At 41.4% G+C, this 18776-nt stretch overlaps 1 long non-coding RNA gene across 3 annotated transcripts in view; it reads right to left on the reverse strand.

The window, feature by feature from the left end:
- Nucleotides 1-4609, reverse strand: part of LOC127018528 (uncharacterized) — a 94859-nt gene extending 90250 nt beyond the window's left edge. For all 3 annotated transcript variants that reach the window (XR_007766760.1, XR_007766761.1, XR_007766759.1), the window contains exons 1-2: nt 4572-4609; nt 3982-4070 (exon numbers count right to left, since the gene is read on the reverse strand). This is a non-coding gene — a long non-coding RNA (uncharacterized LOC127018528). The remainder of the gene's footprint in view (nt 1-3981; nt 4071-4571) is intronic.
- Nucleotides 4610-18776: the final 14167 nt, after the last annotated feature.

Below are 18776 nucleotides of genomic sequence, written 5' to 3' on the forward strand. Positions count from 1 at the left end.
CCAACTTGTAATGATGTTTGTGAACTACTCCCAGCATCATGGCACATAGTCATTGATTACACAGGAACTGAACTCATGAAAGTCACATTCTTGGAGGTATACATTTAAAACAGGGTTTGCCATTCCCCCCACCCTGCCATTCAAAGTTTCCTTCCGTATATTGGACATACTCAGAACTCCCAATTAGAGACATAGGAACTGACATTTCAATTTTACTGAAAACCTCCAAGTCAGTTTTCATCCCAAATCAGAGAAGTTTCATGTTTCAACAATTAAATTACCATCTCAGGAAAATGTCTGTTAGAGTCAAAAAATCATTCTATTTCCATAAAATTGAGAAGACTTGTTCAAACAATGATGTGTTTTGAAGTTTGATAATACTAACTCAACATATTTTCAGCGAAAGCATTATTCTGAAAGGAAATCCTTCATCTTCATTTCCTTATATGACAGAGCTACACCAATGCCAGCATTTTACCATAAAGGTTTTGAATTTGTTAAATTTCCTTTGCGTGGAAACTTTCTGTCAGAAGGCTTCCTACCACATCTGCTCTCAAGAGTCTGCCTCCCTAGCTGTCATCACAAGCCTCTGTTGAGCAATGCACCCTGTGAAGAGGAGTCAGTAGATTAGACATGACTACTAGTGATCAGCATCTTCATACTGCTAAGAGAGTATTGTTTACATGTCAACAAGTGTTCAGCAATACATGCTTTATATTCCTTAAAACTGACCCCAGCTTCTCTTCCTTGCCTACTGCTTCAGCCCCATTTTTGCACAGTTTCCCCACCTCAATGATTTTAGATCAACAAATGAAGGAAAAACTTAAGACTGTAAATGCATCATTTATAAAGCTTCCAATCTCAGTTTCCACTAGCCATACTTCAGGGTGGTAATTGTTTGGGCAACATCTTCATTGAAGTCACCAATTTGCTGCCCTGGGGGTTTCAGCCAGATGAGAAGTACTCTGTATCCATGAATCATATTTCCACCCAGCCTTTTGAGAGAGATACTTAACATTTAATAAGTCGTTGGCTTTTTGTAACTTAGGACTAGAACCAGGAAAAGGTTCACTCATATAAGCAGTTCCCACTTAGTAAACCATTGGCACTATGCACATGAATAATTACAGCTCCTATAACCAATGCTCTTCCACAGAGAACCAGGGAATTGGTGGTAAAATGTATTCGCATGAGAGGAGGCACAAAGGCCACACCCTGGGACAAGCCCTTAAAATAACTATATTCAAAGAAGTTATGGCAGATGCCACTGTTCTACTCTCCTGTATTTATAGAGAATGAAATGCTTCCAAGAGGTAGATTTCAGACACATGCACCAAAGAAATTAATCGCACTGGTAACTTTCCAGTGAGTGGAATTTGTTATGTTTGTTCAAAAGCAGCAATCCAGTGGAGAAAATGTAGCCTTGATATTTTACTTGCATAATCAGCAAATGAGCCGGAAAGAATGTCAAAGCAAAAAAACCAGAGGGCTGGCCAGGAGCAAAGAAATACACAGATTTAGTGACAGTAATGTTAAGATTAGGATAATCCAAAAAGTGGAAGGAAAATGAGGACTATCGGGCCACAGTCTCCAGTCTTTTCTGCCTGTGCCGTTGATATCGTACAAGGATGATGGATTTCAGCCACTGTTTGGAAAAAAGAGATATCCACTGTATAGGTGTAAAGCCAGAGGCAGCAGTAGAGAGAGGGGATAATATGGTGGATCACTATGGCCCAATCTCCCAATTACCTACTAGTAGGAAGATTTTACAGTTTGCCATCACTGCAGAAATAGTGCAAGCTCTAATTCTGTCTTTCTAGCCAACTACTGTCTGCACTCAAGATACTCTAAACTGACTCCCACAGACTGGGCTCTCAGCTAGTTAAAAAAGGATAGTACTTAGTTATATCAAGCTTGTAACCTCCCCAAGCTGTGAGCTGAATGCTGCTTAAGATAGCATAAAGCTGGTAACCCACCACCACCATCCTAGCAGCAGGTCAAAGGATTCATTTTACCACAGGAGAGAACTGCAGGGTGAAACCTAAAGGCATTGATGGTTGCAGCTGACCAAAGTGCAAGAATTTGGGATTTGCGCATGCTGTAATAAAAGCACCAATATGATATTTCAGTTTAAACAGATGAAACTCAACATGACAATGGTTCACACTTCACTTCTTGAGCCCTCAACAGCCAGCCTTGCCAGCATTGTAGAAGCCAGGAGCAATGCAGAGGGACACCAGAAGTCTCCAGGAGGGATCCTACACCTTTGTGGTAGACAGGAGGTATCAGAGTTGGCATTTTAGGTTGGACTATAGTACTTCCCCAAAATCTATTAATTCTGGGGTAGACTTCCCATCAGCTTATATGACCACAACCCATAGTCAAATATAGCACCAGAAAAGTCATTAACTTGGGCAAGACTTCACACCACAGCTCCTTGTTCACAGATACTCCAGATGGAGATTATCCAATTCATCCCACACTCAAAACATGCCTTGTAGGCTGACAACATACCTTAGAGGAGCAGTGCTGCTCTTTCACTGGGACAAGTAGGACAGACAAGAGGTGGGAGCACCAGATGCATGGGGAAAGGATACATTGCCTTTCTTTGCATCCTTCTCTCACACTTAAAGGAGAATGGCTGTTTCTGATAATTGGCCAAGGACCATTTGTTTCAAAGGCATCAGCAAAAGGCTAAGGAACAGGCTTGCCTCAAATGAATATCTGTTTCTAACAAAAGCTGAAAGAAGTTGGCTGACAGAATTCCAAGCACCCTCAAGACCAAAGTAGTACCTGGCTTTTAGAAACTGGCATGCAGAAGAAAATACATTTTGTAAGGAACACCAAGAGCACCAGAAAACCTTTCTACTTTCCTTGGTTGTAAAACTATCCAAACAAGGAGACAAACTTTTAAGGGCTTTTGGGGAATTAGTAGTACCAGCATTATCCACATTTTTAAGAGAGTATTCACAAGTATTGCCTTCCCAGACCGTTATCTATTTAAGTTTAACATATACTGTTCCCAAAACAGATCATTAACAACAGGAATAAGAAGAAATAATGTTTTACATTAATATCTTACTCTGCCTGTTCCCCAGGGACTAGGAGTGTAAGAAATGGGTGGGTCTGTGTGGGGAAGACAGCAGCTATGAAAAGATTCCTCTAACCCTTAACTGCTTGCAGCTGCTATCCATGCCACACTCCATAAACAAGCCAGGCTTTGTCTCAGCCTGTGTTTCTGTGCATTGCTCAAAGAGGGAAATATCACTCTGTCTAGACCTCCTTACAAAAGGACTTTCAATGTTTTCTGCAGAAATATTAACACTTCCCCAAATAAGAAAACAACACTTTTACCATTTTCATATGAGAACAAAGAAGTGGTTTTAAAATGAAAAAAACCCACACTAGAATTGGCATAACTGACAAAATACTGTAAACTCCTATTTACACCCTACACATTTTCTTCTTAAAAGAAGTTTGTTTCCTTGTTATAGAGGCCACAAAACTGAAGCAAAATTTATTTTTTAGGACAAAATGTAGATTTTATTTTTCTTCCATTTGCTAATAGGAAGTTTTCAAACACTGTCTGAAGCGTGCAGAGAAAACTACTCCATTACCTTGGCCAGGGAAAATGCAAGAAAAAAACCAGTATTTGTGATGCTATTTCTCAAGAACATCATGAGCGATGTCTCAGGTGAATCAGTATCTCTTCATCATGGTCAATCATTCACTGTCCATTTGCTCATTTCCCACACACATGAAGAGATGCTGTCTTTAGCCTTCTGTACTATGAATGGCCTCAATTTCTCCACATGACAATATGGAGAGCTATTTCAGAATACCTGTATTTCTACTGCTACATCTTCTTTTTCACTCATTTGCACATCAGCACCAAGAATAGTTGTCTTACCTGTAAAATTCAGTGAGCCAGACTGAAAAAAAACCACAAATACCCACAACTTGGTAAATGAAAGGCATTACCTGCTGTACACATTGAGGCTGTTGTCTCAGAGCTGTAGCAGACCACTTGTTGGCATTACATATAAGTTCATGCACAGGAAAGCACAATGCTGAAAGAGAGCACACAAAAAAACCACGTTGTCATCTTCATACCTGGTCTTTCATGGGGTTTTCTAGCCAGTCTCACACTTCAGAGCTACTCAAAGTGAGCAGGGGCAAAAGGAGTACAAGGGTTTATTCCAGTCACCATTGGTTAGTAGGAGCAGAAAGCACAAGCAGCACTGAAAGCAGCATGAGGTTGACTATTCCTCATTTTAAACATCCTCCTGTGCAAAAGGGAGATTTAAGGAGTCAGCTCAACTATCCATAAGACCTTTTAGCTTTTAAGGGTAGTGGAGCATAATTAGAATGGAGCAAAGTTGTCAGCATCTAGAAACTCCCCTTCACACATAGACACAGCACCCTTCTAACAGCAGATTTCTTCTTCAGAAAAGGACAGTCCTATATAACAAATTTTCACACTTTTGAGCTTGGAGGAAGCTTCACGCAAAGTTAGGCCAAGCAATAGAAAACCAAGTAGAAGGGACAACATAACATAACCCAGAAATTACCTCTTCCAAGCAACAGAGAGCCAATATCCACTGCAAGCTTTGCACCTCCAAGGATACCTAGTAGAGCCTCTCCCTTATAAAGCACCAGCCAAAGAGCTTCTGCTCCATTTAAAGGGGTACAAGCAGCAGTCACCTGGTGCGCACCATGGAACCCCCTGCATCGTCCCCCTCCCCTCCAGTTACTATCCCAGTAATGAGCTTGCTCTGCTAACGAGCATCAGCTTTCTGCTGCAGCTGGTCACAAATGCTGCGCTCCTGACTGATAGGAGCTAAGGTTACTTTTTTTTCCCCTTCCTTTTCAAACAACTAAAAAGATCCTGTAAATTCAAAGCTTAATTTGGTTCAAATTTTGCTCAGTACATGCTAAAATTATGTATTCCAGAGGAAAGGAGTCAGTCCCTCTTGCACTGCCCTCCCTTTAGCTGTGCTCCCTAAGCCCCCTGCCATGCACAGAGCCCTGCCTCACTGCTGCACAGGGGTTTGTCCACCTAAATTGTACAATTTGGGCTTGAGAAAAAAAGGCATTTTCCATCAAAACTCTGCTTTGACCGGAAATTTCCAGCCAGTTTTCCTTTACCCTGAATATATTAGAGGCAAGCGATCATAACAGGAAGGGGCTTTCAGTTTCAAATCATGCTCCTCATCCAATTCAACAATTATGTTTACCAAGCCATGCTATTTATTTTTAATCCAATTTATTTATTTATTTCTAATCCAACCCTTTAGAAACATCAATGATTCTCTTATTTCTATTACAACCCATTTTTAATCTGATTTTAATTATTAGTCAGTTACAGGAAGGGTGTGGCCAAATTAAATTGTAATTTATGAACTGACATCCCTCATTTACAAAAGAAAACAGTCGTATAGCCAGCTTTTTCACTATCGCCCCACTAAGAAAAGCTGGAAAAGAGAAATCCACCAGGAAAATGTACAACAAACAGCTTTATTAGTTCTCCTGCATACTTCTAACCATCACTCTTTAAGCAGCATGTCCTGCTCCCAGGGAGGTGAATGGCAAAACTCGCCCTGGTTCAGTGGAGCAGAGGGTGATTACACGGCTGGAAGGGAACGGCGGACATTATTTCCAGGTTACTGGTCCAGGAGCATCCCACATCATCAGCTACACAGATGTGTCCAGATGTGGGGGTGGCAGCCTCCTGCTCAAGGGCAGTCACATCTTACACAAAGACAGCTCCCAGGCAGGGTATGGCAGCAGACCCTAGCTCCTGAGCTTGGGAACACCAAACAAGGACCACTCTCTCCTCCATTAGCAGTTATATCATGATCTTTTTTTGCACAGCCTCAGAGGGAAGCGTTAGCATTTCGACCAAAGCAGCAGCTACCTTTGAAGAGCAATAGCTCAAGAGAACCCACACAATTCATGACTGTGGCCTCGGTGGCAGCGAAGGTATCGATGCCTCACCTCTTTCTCATGTGACCAACAAAGTATCCCATTGCCATAAGGAAAGGGTCAGATGGTGGGGCAGAGAGCAGGTAAAGCCTAAATATCTGTAGATTTTCCAGGGTCAATAGAACATGGAAGCTACAGAGTGTTTTGTTTTTTTTTTAATCTACAGTCAAAAATAATGGTCTACCAGAATGTGCTATAAGAACGGCCAAATGAAGGTTGCACACAGCACCCATCCTGTGCCTGCACATACAAAAGGGCTTTGAAAGAAAAATGTATCCGCAGATCTGCAGTAACAATCGTTTCCAGAAGAATGTGGGAAATCCTCACCAGAGGGAGGACTGAGTCCAGTGACTCATTTGGTGCAAAGCAAAATGACTACTTCAGCATCAATTAAATTATGCTGATTTACAGAAGCTGATGCTTTGTACCTAATGAAGTTGCACAGACAAGTTTTCTCAGTCAGCATTTTTCCTCACCGTCACCAAGAGCTTGCATGTGTCCTCTCCACCCTGTCCCCCCCCATTTTGGTTGGAGGGTATATTATTTTAGTAACACCCCACCACCACCACATGGAAGAGAGTTGGAGTTTATCTTGGAAATAGGCATTTACTCTCAGTTATAATTAAAACATCAGAGGCCCTGGTCAGACAAAGAGACACTCTGGAACCCAATTTGTCACAATTCTCACAGACAGTCCTCACCAGCAAAACAGAGAATCAAATGCCTACAAAAAAAAAACATGTTACCATTTCTTGTGGGTTTTATTGGGTCTTTCAACATTTGGTTATTTTCCTTAACGCCCCAGCTTCTGCATAACATGGTAAAATATTTGTCCTGTTGTTAAATTCCTGTTCCTGTTGTTAAGATACATAATAGAACTTGAGTCTAATGTAGCTTCTTTAAAGACATCACCTAAAAACACCTGGGAGGGGGGAAGAACAGGATTTATTGTGTACAAAAACCTCATGATAGCTAAGCCAGCTTCATGGTCTGAGGATGCCTGATTCATGAGTTGGTTGGCTGAGAGGCACAACTCTTTGAACCCTCTGACTTCTTGTAGGGTCATTTCTAGTTTTCTCTTTATGGGCCTTGTTTAAATTTTCAGGATAAAAAAGAGAGATTTGGGTAGAAAACACTTGTGGGAAGCTTCCAGGTCTCTTTTTCCCCTCTGAAACTTGAAAAGCTTGGTTTCATATCCATGTAGAACAAGGGAACAAATCATGGATGGAGAGGAAAAGGCCTGCTGTTACTACGGACTCTTGCCTCCTGCAAAAGCCAAACCCTACATATCCCCATCTCCTCTTCAGCAGAAATAACAGACTCAGCTATTCACTTTTCAGGACTCTGGCAGAAGGAAGTGGGTAGCAGGACCATGATCTTTTTTTGGCACCTCCAGCAGGCTTCTACCCTCAGCAACTTTGCCTGCACCCAGACCTAGATCTGGAGGAACTTGTTGGCCTCAATTTCCCTCAAGCTGTCCAAGTCTTCTGGTTACAGGGCATCAGGTGCCTGCAAGTCAGATTGCATACGTCAGCTCAATTCTTCAGCCTTATTTCTGCCTGTCTTTGAACAGATTGACACAGAGCAGAAAAAAAGAGGATCCTCAATACTGGACTGCTTTGCCAGTAGTAGTTGACTTTCCCTTTGATGACTGGACAGCTTGCACACATCTTCAAAGGGTGTTCCACAATGAGCCAACAGTGTCACAAGAGTTGTAGCATCTGATTCACAGGCCAATATGGGTTGGAAGGGACTTCTGGAGGTCATCTGGTGCAACAGGCCTCCTCTTCAGAGGAGGGACAGCTTTGATCAGGCTGTTCAAGGCCTTGTCCAGGCAAGTTTTTAATGTCTCTAAAGCCACTTGAGCTATTTCAGGAAGCACAAAGAGACCTCAGAGTTAATCCAAGAAGGCAGCGGAATAAGTCAGTTGATGGGAAGGTATAGGGAAATGGAGTGAAGTGTATATACAGAAGCGTATTTTTTTCTATCAATCCTACCCAGCATAATGGCCATGAAATTGTTTCCTGAGAGTTCATAGATTCATGGAGTTCCTGTGGCACATCACCTCTAGGCCTCCATACCGTTATAATCCAAGATTCTCCAAAGACCTCTGCTGTGCCGTCAACATCTTTAATTTTACCATTAATCTCAATTTATTTGGCATTTTTCTTAACAGCTCAGCTTCTAAAGACAGAGCTGTAGAACAATGTTGACTTTCATGGTAAAAAAAAACCTGCTAGATTGTAGTGGAAAGCAGAACAGAGAACCTTACAAATTCAAAGGCCACAAGTCGAAAGCACCCCCAATTAATTTTACTAGTTCAACATGCAGTGAAAGCTGGTTTGCTACTGAGCCACATCGGATGTGTGGATTCTCAATCATTTCCCCATTAGCGGGGCTTTCATAACATCTCTCCTGGGCACATTCAGACCTACTCACGCCTGAACTCACACTTCAATCTTTCCTTTCAGTCACAAGATCTCTCTCTCTCCTACTCAACAATTTATTGCTGACACTTACAGAAACAAAATTATCTTTGACGTTTCTACCCTTCTGGTGAAGTTGGTTGACATTAGTCAGTGGGTTCAGAAGTTGAGGGGAGAGGAGTATGATTGTGTAAGGAAACAAAGCGCAGGCAACACAGCTAAAACGATCTCACAATTGGTAAACCAACCTCGTCTTTCTCAGGAATATGACTCCCTCTTTAAATGCCTGTCCTTGCAAGGTAGAAAGACTCAAAGCAAGGCTAAAGCTGAGAGCAGAATTTATCACAAGGAGGCTCAAATGTGAAACATGTTATGTTTTAGTATTATGGTATGGGTATATAGACTGATAATATCATGTTTTATCCTAGGAAGTGCGAGGCATGGAAAACAGCTGCTGAGAGCATGACCACTTATTTAATACACTAAGCACAGACATGCTATAAAAGCAGATCACCCCATGTATTATTGAATTAAAAAATAAATATTGCAATGATTTATATACTGGTTTCCTGTTGCTGAAGAGACCCTTGTGACTAGCTTTCCAAGGAAGCAGCATTTCACAAGCAGCTATCTAATTCTAGCTGGTGTGTCACATTTTAAAACAACACTTTTTTCAGAGCGTTGGGCTCACCACCCATTTGTCTCAACACAATTCCCTACAAATCTTTCCCCCTTTTTTCCCTCTGCTACCAATTCTGCCCTTCGTGTCTGAATGATGTTTCTCTACAAAGAATGATAAACCCAGTCTTTTCTCTGATCACCGTACTCTTTTTTCTAATAAAACCCTACTTGCTTCTATTAATCACCAGCCACCTAATTAAGCATTCTGTTTAATGTCCTGTGGTTGGAAAGCAAGATCTTATTCTCTGGGGTTTTTTCCCTTCCAGAAATTTTGCCCATCTTCACCTACGGAAAGTGTTTAGCATTTGTCCTTATCTTGACCCTGCCTTTTGAAATTACTTCTGCCTTGTAAAAGACAAATTCCCAAATCCTTGTTCTCAGAAACTTGTAAGGATCCCAAATCCATGAACAGAACAAGCTCTTGCTGCAAGAAACGGGAGTAAATCTCACCCATTTTCAGATACATTGACTGGTTTTATACTTCTAACCATTCATCCAGCGTTTAATCCAATTAAGAGTCACTCCCTGGATTTTAAAGATCTCCAATGAACTCATCTCATCCTACTGCTCTGATCTCATGTTAACTTGGTCCCCCAGAGACTCATCTTATTACTTTCATTTGTACTTCTGCTCTGCCTAATTCACCCCAGTGGAGGATTGTTATTTCATTTGTGTGGATCCATCTCTTTGGGATTCTTTCTCTTGTTAGTGAATCATTTCCTCTACAACAAACACTTTTTTTTAAATTAGGCTATGTAAGAACTGATGGTAAAGCATTTTACAACATGCTCTTAAAAAGACCCACAGGGGGAAAAAATGTTGTATGACAGTATTTCTGAATGTGAGTTGCTTGTGAGCTCTTCCGCAAGGGCTCCATTTAGAAATCATGTTAAAGAAACCACCCAACTTCATAAAGCCAGTTTTTGAGGAATTAAGTAGATCTTTGGTGGTCAAGAGCCGCTGAATGTATTCCAGCCTTAGAATAGTGAGTAGGCTGTGTAAATGGCCTCTGAACTGCTAAATTACATGGCATTGTTTTTACTGAATGATTAAAGCACTCCAACACCCACAAAGAACTTCCAAAACAGCTGAGCAAATGCTTTCAGAGGGTGTCACACTTTTTCCTTTCCATATTTGAGATGTGCTCTTTTCCATGAATATACTGTTGTAAATAAAAATGGCTGGACAGATGTTTGCAGAAAACAAAGAAAAGGGGTCACAAAACCCATCAAAGTAAAATCAGCCCTGTTTTGAGCTGGAGAAATCGTTCATGGTTTCTCTTAAAAATAAACACAGATTCATCCATCTTTATCAGCGAGTCACAACCCATGTTCATTGTACACTGTCTTCCGAGCAGAGTGAAGACCGACGTAATAACCATGCCACACTGAGCCATCACCCAGAGAAGGAAGAGTACAGAGAAAAGAATAACACTAGAATAGAAAGGCCAGAAATCCTTCTAAAAACAAAGCACATCATTAAAGGAGAAAAAAAGTTCCATTAAACATACATTCTCTAATATCCGAGACAGCAATGTTCACTTTTATCTTATGCTAGCACCACGAGGCCTAAAATGATGATCAAGAACTCTAATGCATGATGTTTTGTAAAACAAACTATAAGAGAGTCCTTGCCTTGAAGTATTTACCACTTCAGCATGGAAGGCAAGAGGCAGAGGAAATGAAAATCAAGGCACCAAAGAGTTGTAGCAGAGGGAATGGAAACAGCACACTGATTCCCCTGACACCAGTTAAATGTTCAGTGCAACCACTCCCTAGTCTATTATTTTCCTGGGGGAAGAATAGATCTCTGTCATTTAAGAAATGTTCATAATTCAAAACTATTTTTACTACAAAGTCTGAAGTGGTATTTTGTAAACCCATCAGCCCAGTCTCTCACCAGTGATGTCTTCGTATCAATAAGGACACTAAGAAAGGTAGCAGGAAAGAAGTAAGGAGAGGCTATCCCAGTGTGCAGGAGTGGCCTGATAAAGCTGCATTCCTGTGATCACAGGGACTAAGGTCTTCCAAAATGATCAGGTTCATGGATCAGGACAAGATTGCCAGCTGAGCTATCCTGAGATGGGAATCAGTGCCACGACGAAATGACCTCGGTCATGCCACAACACAGTTGCTGTTCTCAGCTATCTTTCATCACCATTTACAACCTGACATCAGGGCAGCGCTTTCCATACCTGCATGTTACTGGAAACACTTTCCATTCATGCAGCACTCAAAACAGGGCTACGGAGGAGACTGAGGACATTTCAGAAAAAATAAATCAAGTTTCAAGTCACTCCAGGACATGATATATGCCTCAACATAGGATACACAAACGGTCCTCTTCCCTATCCCAACCAGAGGATATAAATAATCAGCTGTCGCAGCACTGCATCATGTTGCTGTGATACATGTTGGGCAATAAGACACTCGTGTAAAAGGAAGCTTTCAAAGTTATGACGCCAGCTCTCACCAGGGTCAGTCTAGGGGGTGAACAAAGATCACTTCAGAGAAGGCAGGTCCCAGCTGAAAACAGGAAAAATTAATTTGTATAGTGTCAGTCGTCTCCATCAACTCCAACTGGTGCCCACCAGAATAGATCTGTGAAAGTGAACTGGCACCGGTTGAACATCTTGACACTAAATACCTGACTCAGAAGAAACAGAAGTGAAGGGAATTTTGGTATTCACATGCCAAGCATGAAAATAACCCCTCTTTGTACCTATATGCAGCAACAATGCCCCACTCTAACAACCAGGGCCAACCTGAGTTGTGTCAACATATGACTCAGAAGAGGAGGAGGAGAAGATGGAAAAACAGGCCAAAGAAAGGTAAGACTGCTGGAAGAAAAGCAAACAAAAAACAGCAGTCAAAGCAGCTGTATTCTGAAGGGAGAGTGCGCAAATCGGAAATATGTTAAATTAAGGGGAAATTCACCTTTCATACTTCCTAATACTTATAACAAGCCCGTCTCACATTCTCAGAGGGGGCAGGGGAATGAAGGACATACTTTGGGATAATTAAGCAAACATGGGATGATTAAGAAGGTAAAGTTGCTCTCCCTTCGATCCAAACCACCGTTACCACCGCCCCAGCTCAGAGCACATTCCATCCTTATTTTTCAAATCAGCCCACTCCTGAACTGCCAGCTGCTTCCCTAAGCAGGGAATATAGCAGGTTTTGCAAGCGAGTGGGATAGAAGTCCAACCATGCACGAAATACATCAGGAGCTGACAAACCCCATACAAGTATTTACAATAAAATGTTTCAAGGGAAGCAGCCCCATCCTACATGTTATGACTCCTATTTAACAGAGCAGGGCAAAAAATCCCAGAGGATCTCACGTTTGTGCTGCTCCAAAGATCCTGAAAAAATAGAGGAAAGAGGCAGTTGCTTGTATTTGGTGGCCTCCCCAAGACTGTAACACAGAAGAAGCATTTAACAGACATCAGGGACATACCTGTGCAGAAAGGCAAAGTTAGCCCTAACTCATCTGAATTTCTTGCATATCAGTGAGGTTTAGTACAGACCTGTGTTTGAGCTAATAAACCAGTAATCTGACTTTCCGATCAGAGCAGGCTTGCATCCAAGGCATTTCAAAAGTCCTGCAATTTCAGCATTTATTTTCATTCCAAATTAAACAGGAATATTACTTTTCAAGATTTGGAGCAAAACAGAAGTAATCTGAACCACGTTTCACTTTCATACCAGCTTTTAAAAGAACAGCACTTTTGATGACTGTCACCTAATGACAAGAACATAGGATAAAGTCCACTGAGGAGGTAGAAAATGTCAATGGAAGGGGATCCTCCTGCTTCTCACAGGAGGCACCACTCTACATCATTGACTGTATCTCATCATTAAAAACCCCATCGCACTTGCCACAAGAGTAGGAGTGATAGCCCACAGCCCTGGCTCAGTTTCAAATGGGATTTCGCCTGCTTGTAATTTCACTTGTGGTTTCTACCAGGAAAGTTGCTGTTTCCCTCTTGTTCTCGTAAATGCTGTTATGCACGGATGGTGCGTGGATATGCTGCTTCATTCCTCCCGATCATGGCTACTTTCTCCTGAGTAGTTATTTCCCTTGAATAAGTATTTCCACTGAAATTATTCTAGTGAATAATTAAAAGCACTTCAGGATCTTACAGGATGGAGCTGTCTCTGATCAAAATATATTGTGGAGCACATCTCCCATCCCAACTGTGGAACAGCTACAATAGCTGTACCCTTGGCCTTTCTCCTGAACCCTTCATTTCAAGCCTGTTTCAGAGTTGCCTATGGTAAAAATAAAGCTCTGTAACAGACAGCTTATGAATAGCTACGTACTCAGCACAAGCCTTTCTGAGGATTTCCACCCACACTGTGTCAGGGAGAGTGGCTCCTCTGGAATCAATTAAATTACACCAAACTGCACCAGCTAAAGATCTACACGGGTTATTCTCATTCACCCCTCTCGCCCCAGCTCTGCAGCAAGAAGAATTCATGCCTCCACAAATGCCCTTCATCACACTCTCCGTGAAGTACGTCCCTGACTGTTTTGCCCTGCTTTGTCTACACAACATGCTGGCTGTTGTAATATCAAGGTATTTGTATCACCAGGAAAAGTCTTGGGTGTGAAAGGAAATTTTAATTTCCTCTTTAGCTGAGCACTTTACAATATGTGTTTTAATAAAACAGAGAGAGTCAAATTATTTGCTTGTAAATGCCAATGCGCAAGAGAATTAATTAGGGCAGCAGCAGCCTGGCTGTAGAGCCTCTCTTGAGGGGTTTCACATGCTCAGGACAGCCAAAGCATGGATTCCCTGAATAAATGTCTTCTAAAATTGCAAGCTTATACATTTAATCTCTATGCAAAAATTGCTGCTTTTGAAATCAGACTCATGACACACCAAGGGCCAAATTTATCTATGTTCCTACAGTATCATCCATCAGCCCTTAGTTCAATGAAGATCCTGATATCAGGGAGGTGTGACTGCCAATGTGTCCAACGTATTCGGTAACCTGGAGGAGATTACACAATATTTTTTTATAGCTCCCAGCGGGAATAAATCTTGAGGGATATTAGGCAAGATGGCATAATAGCCCTGCTAATCTGCTCCTCCAGAGATTGGGTTTAGGCCAGTAAGTAATGGTTTAGTAAAAAAAAATAAAAAATGTAGAGGACAATCAGCTGCTATAAGCTTAGATCCAATAAATACCCTGGGTGTTCAATTGTGCATTGTTTTACATGCTGTAATTCCTCCACCGACATCTCTGTGCAGCTCAAAATGCTGTTAGTCACCTTAAGCTTTCGCAAATCCTTCAGCCAACTGCAGGAATGAGACATACTTTCTTTGTCTCTCAGAGCTCAGTATAACCTCTGGCACATCCTCCAAAATTGAAAGTCAGGGTACAAAATTAGGAGAGAATGCGGGACGATGTGATAGGCAGGATGAGTGTGGCTCCAGAGAAGGGAACAGGAGCAAGCAGGATCTCATGTTCAAAGGTGGCTGGGGTGGGTTAGAGGACAGAGGATGTATCCCCGGAGGCAGCCTGGGTGCACGAGAGGAACCCATGGGGCTCCCAGAGGCTGAGCATGCTCATCAGAAAAAGCACCACCACTACAAAACCTGCAATTTCCATTGCACCAGGGTAGCAAAAAACTGAGCAAATGAGACAGTAGTTTCACCCCATGCAAACCCTCTCTGAGTCAGCTTTTCTATCAAAGGCAGGCTGGAGTGCTTCTCTTGCAGCAGTCTCCTATCCAGTGAGTGCAACAGTCTTGGCAATATCTCGATTTTTGCCGATATTAATTCCCTGCAAAGTCATTGGAAGAAATCGCATACTCAGTGTTATTGGTGGCTGTGGGTACTGGGGCAGTCTAGTTTCTATAAGGGAGAAGACTGGTACAAATTCTCTCAAGTGAATGTAATTACCCCACTGAATACCTACCAAATAATCCCTCATTTTTCATGGGCTGCAATATACAGTGTGGTTAAACCAGCAGCGCGGGCTGGATCTATGTTTAAAAGCCTGTTGACGAAAGAACAACATCAGTCCTTGGTATACTGATGGGAATGCAGAAACAGACACAACTGGTTAGGAATATAAAGCAAAGGAAAAAAAAACTCCTTCTGATTCATGCAAGTGAGAAAACAATTGCCATCCCTACCTGCCTGCTGGCAACTGATTTTTCCACGAGACCGCTATTCTAGGCTCTGCCAACAAGAGTTTGTGAAGCTCTTCCAATATGATTCACCCCAGTTTGTTTTCAAAAGACACACATATACACAAACACATGTAGATGAGGCACGTAAACTGCAGTTTGTGCTAGGAGCAGAATTGCTGTTTTTATACAGCTCAGCCAGAAAGAAAGGAATTTTTGTTGAAAGATGTTCTGCTTGTTACTCTGTATGTAAACTTTACATATTTCTTGGGATGCTACATCCACAGCAAGTTATCAGAATGCATGGAAAAAAGAAATATTTGCCACATAATCCAGTTTCCATTTCTCTTTTGCTGCTGCATGTTATTAGCACATTGAACATAACTGCTAGTGCTCGCTTAGAAAGACTATGAATAAATCACGTCTTTGATCTCTTTCAAAAAACAGAAGAAAGAAGAGATAAGGTAGGATAAGGCTTGCATTAAATACGATTCTCTTTAGAATTTCTTCAGTCCTGAATGTTCTTTTTTCAGGGACTGACTTTAAGCTAAAAATTCAAATTATTCCAATTAAAACAGTACAGCTGCCAAGAATAAATAGAATGTAACTAGGACATTTGTGTGTGGCCAAAAGTCACCAAAACTTCCAAGAATTTCAAGGACAGTGTCAGAATCCAAAATGATCTTGACATCACCTCTGAAATCAATAACATGACATCTGATAGAGACAAGTGGAGATTGCTCAGTGATAAAGGGAGCTTATATGGTTCAGCAGCAGAACTCTAGCAAAGAATTAAGGGATAAGGAAAACTTCAGACTATAAAAAAATCAGTGAGATGCTGTTGCCAAACTGGGCTGTAAGAATGGAGAAAAGCAGTAGAATAGTGTAGGCAAGACTCAGAGAATGATGCCTATGCTCTGCCTGATCAGCCGTGATGCCACTCATGTTATTCTGGTGCTCCAGCCTTTCAATGAGTTGGCTAGGGACAAATTGGAAAGAGTCTAGAAGGGAGCAGTAGGAAAAGTATAAAAGGTGATCAGATATGAACTATGAAGTGGGCTTTATCTAGGGAAAGAAAGAAGGAAAGAAGGAAAGAAGGAAAGAAGGAAAGAAGGAAAGAAGGAAAGAAGGAAAGAAGGAAAGAAGGAAGGAAGGAAGGAAGGAAGGAAGGAAGGAAGGAGGGAGGAGGGAGGAAGGGAGGAAGGGAGGGAGGGAGGGAGGGAGGGAGGGAGGGAGGGAGGGAGTCACCAAGCCAGTGCCCTAAAGCGTGTACACAGACATGTTTAAGAAAATCGAGGTTAGTCACTCTCCAAGACCGCTGGGGAACATCAATAAGGAGAATAATTTAGTATCATTTTCAGCTCTGGTGGCTTAAGAAAAACTTTCTGAACCAGGAAGGTGCATCCCTGAGAAGGATTATTGACGCAATCTCCTTCACAGGAGGGGCTAGAGTCAAGGTCAAGCCAACATCTGCTGGAATATTCTACATCTCTGGTATATTCAAGCCCAGGACTGGAGCATGCGATCTTTTGAGTCCTGTAACCTTACTTTCCAACGATTACAAGTGCCTGCAGTAAATAAGTCTACATCCAATTCCTCTCTGCAGTCAAGATGATTAATAGCTGAAGTCTTGAACTTCTTAGAACTGATGGAGTTCTGCCGCAGACTTGAAAGTAGCCCAGATCTCAAACTTTGAATCCTAACATCTTCAATGTGAAGTAGAAGGACAATAACCAGTGAAATTCGTGGGCTTAAGTTTTCTCTGCTACAGCCTTGCAAAGTGCCTACGTCCATCACGTTGCAGGTCGGCTGTACTTCTCAGACACAGTTCGCCAATATACATGGCTGGTATGAAATACAAGCTGTGACTCTTGTCCACCTATACACGCCTGCGTTTCACCAGTGAAGCCCAGTATATGTTTAACTGGAGACAGAAATGACAGTTCTTAAAAAACAGTATATTTTTTTTGGAAATGCAGTGAGCTATTCTGAAGACTCAATTCACCTTCTGTGTTTGTTCTCTGGGTAAGTTTTTTATAAGTCTAGATACACTAGAGACACTGAATGTTCTTTATCTTCTGTACAGTAATACCTTCAAAACAAACTAGCATGCATTTGCATACACATGGACACATTAGCAGACTAAGTGGTTGACATTAGGATGTGCAGAGTGGAGATCTCCATCTTTTTATTTTACCTTATGTCATTTCCACTTACAACATCCAAAACAGACAGCTGGTTTTATGGCCCTTTAATATACTTTGCAGGAAACAATCCTTGCATTAACATCTTTTCAAGTCAGTATCAGGATAACCAGAAGCTTTCATGGACACCAAACTGGTTTATTTTTTCATTTATTATTAGAATCTGCCATGACATTTAAGTTGAAACATTTCTCTGACTTTTTTCTTTACATAAACGATACATTTAGTTTGTTCAAAATAAAGACTTTTTTCCCTACAAAGATGAACTTGAAAACTGATTTTCTCCCTGTAGACTTTCAGTGTTTCAAAGGGGAGGGCTCCCAAAGTTTTCTGACTTGAAAAGAATTTGAGGATAAAAAAAGAGCGTAGTTAGCATCATGCTATTCCATGTAGCACCTGACCTGAAAACCTAGCACCCTAGGGAAAAGCAGTCAGTGATTATTTGAGATGCATTTGTTTCAGAAAGGGAAACAGGCTTTCAGAAGCATCTGGCCACATGTGAATTCCTTTTGAACACAGGGGGACCAGTTCTTGCAATCAGAATATTTCAGTTCTGTAAAAAAATGAAACATATTTCTTAATATTGCTGTCGAGTTGCGGACAATCTGTGTGCACCAGAGATGTGGTTAAGGGAGGAGTCCTGGAAGAGGTATTTGTGCACAGGGATGACTGACAATACAAAATACACAAGGAGTCAAGGTATTCTACCGTAGTGATAGTGGAGATGATTTAAGACAGATATGTGCAAGCCAAGGTTTGCACATAAAGGCCTTTGGTCTTTTAAACAAAATGAAAACAGGCTGTGATACCAGCATAAAAGATGGTTATTACTGTAGTCATAATAGACCCACTATAAATTCACTTTTTGTCTAGCTTGGTCCTCTGCCATAATGTGTCGCAAACCATCACAACGATGCCTCATAGCCTTCCTTGCCATAGCATCCAAAAACGTCTTCCTTTGGAAGTATGCCTCCAAATTTCCATGTGTATACTGTTATTTTAATTCCTCAGGTCATCTTGACAACCTGTAGTATTTTTCAGATGTCAGGTAGCTGCATATAGGGACGTATACGCTATGTTAGCAGAAGTCAGACTTGTTCTCAGGAAATAATTTTTCCAAGATCTAACTGTCTACAAATATTAGACACAAGCCATGTTAGAAACTGTCCACCAGAGCACCACAGAGCAATAATACCGCTGTTAGCAGATAAGAATAAACACCTTCTGTCTGTGTTTCACTGTCATAAATTCTACTGCTTCCTGCTCTGAGTCCACTGCAGCAAAAGGGAACATTCGCTAAAAATGTCACAACCTTAATTTTAAAAGAAGTTTTGCA

Source organism: Gymnogyps californianus, chromosome 7 (genome assembly GCF_018139145.2).
Source record: "Gymnogyps californianus isolate 813 chromosome 7, ASM1813914v2, whole genome shotgun sequence".
Lineage (NCBI taxonomy): Eukaryota > Metazoa > Chordata > Aves > Accipitriformes > Cathartidae > Gymnogyps > Gymnogyps californianus.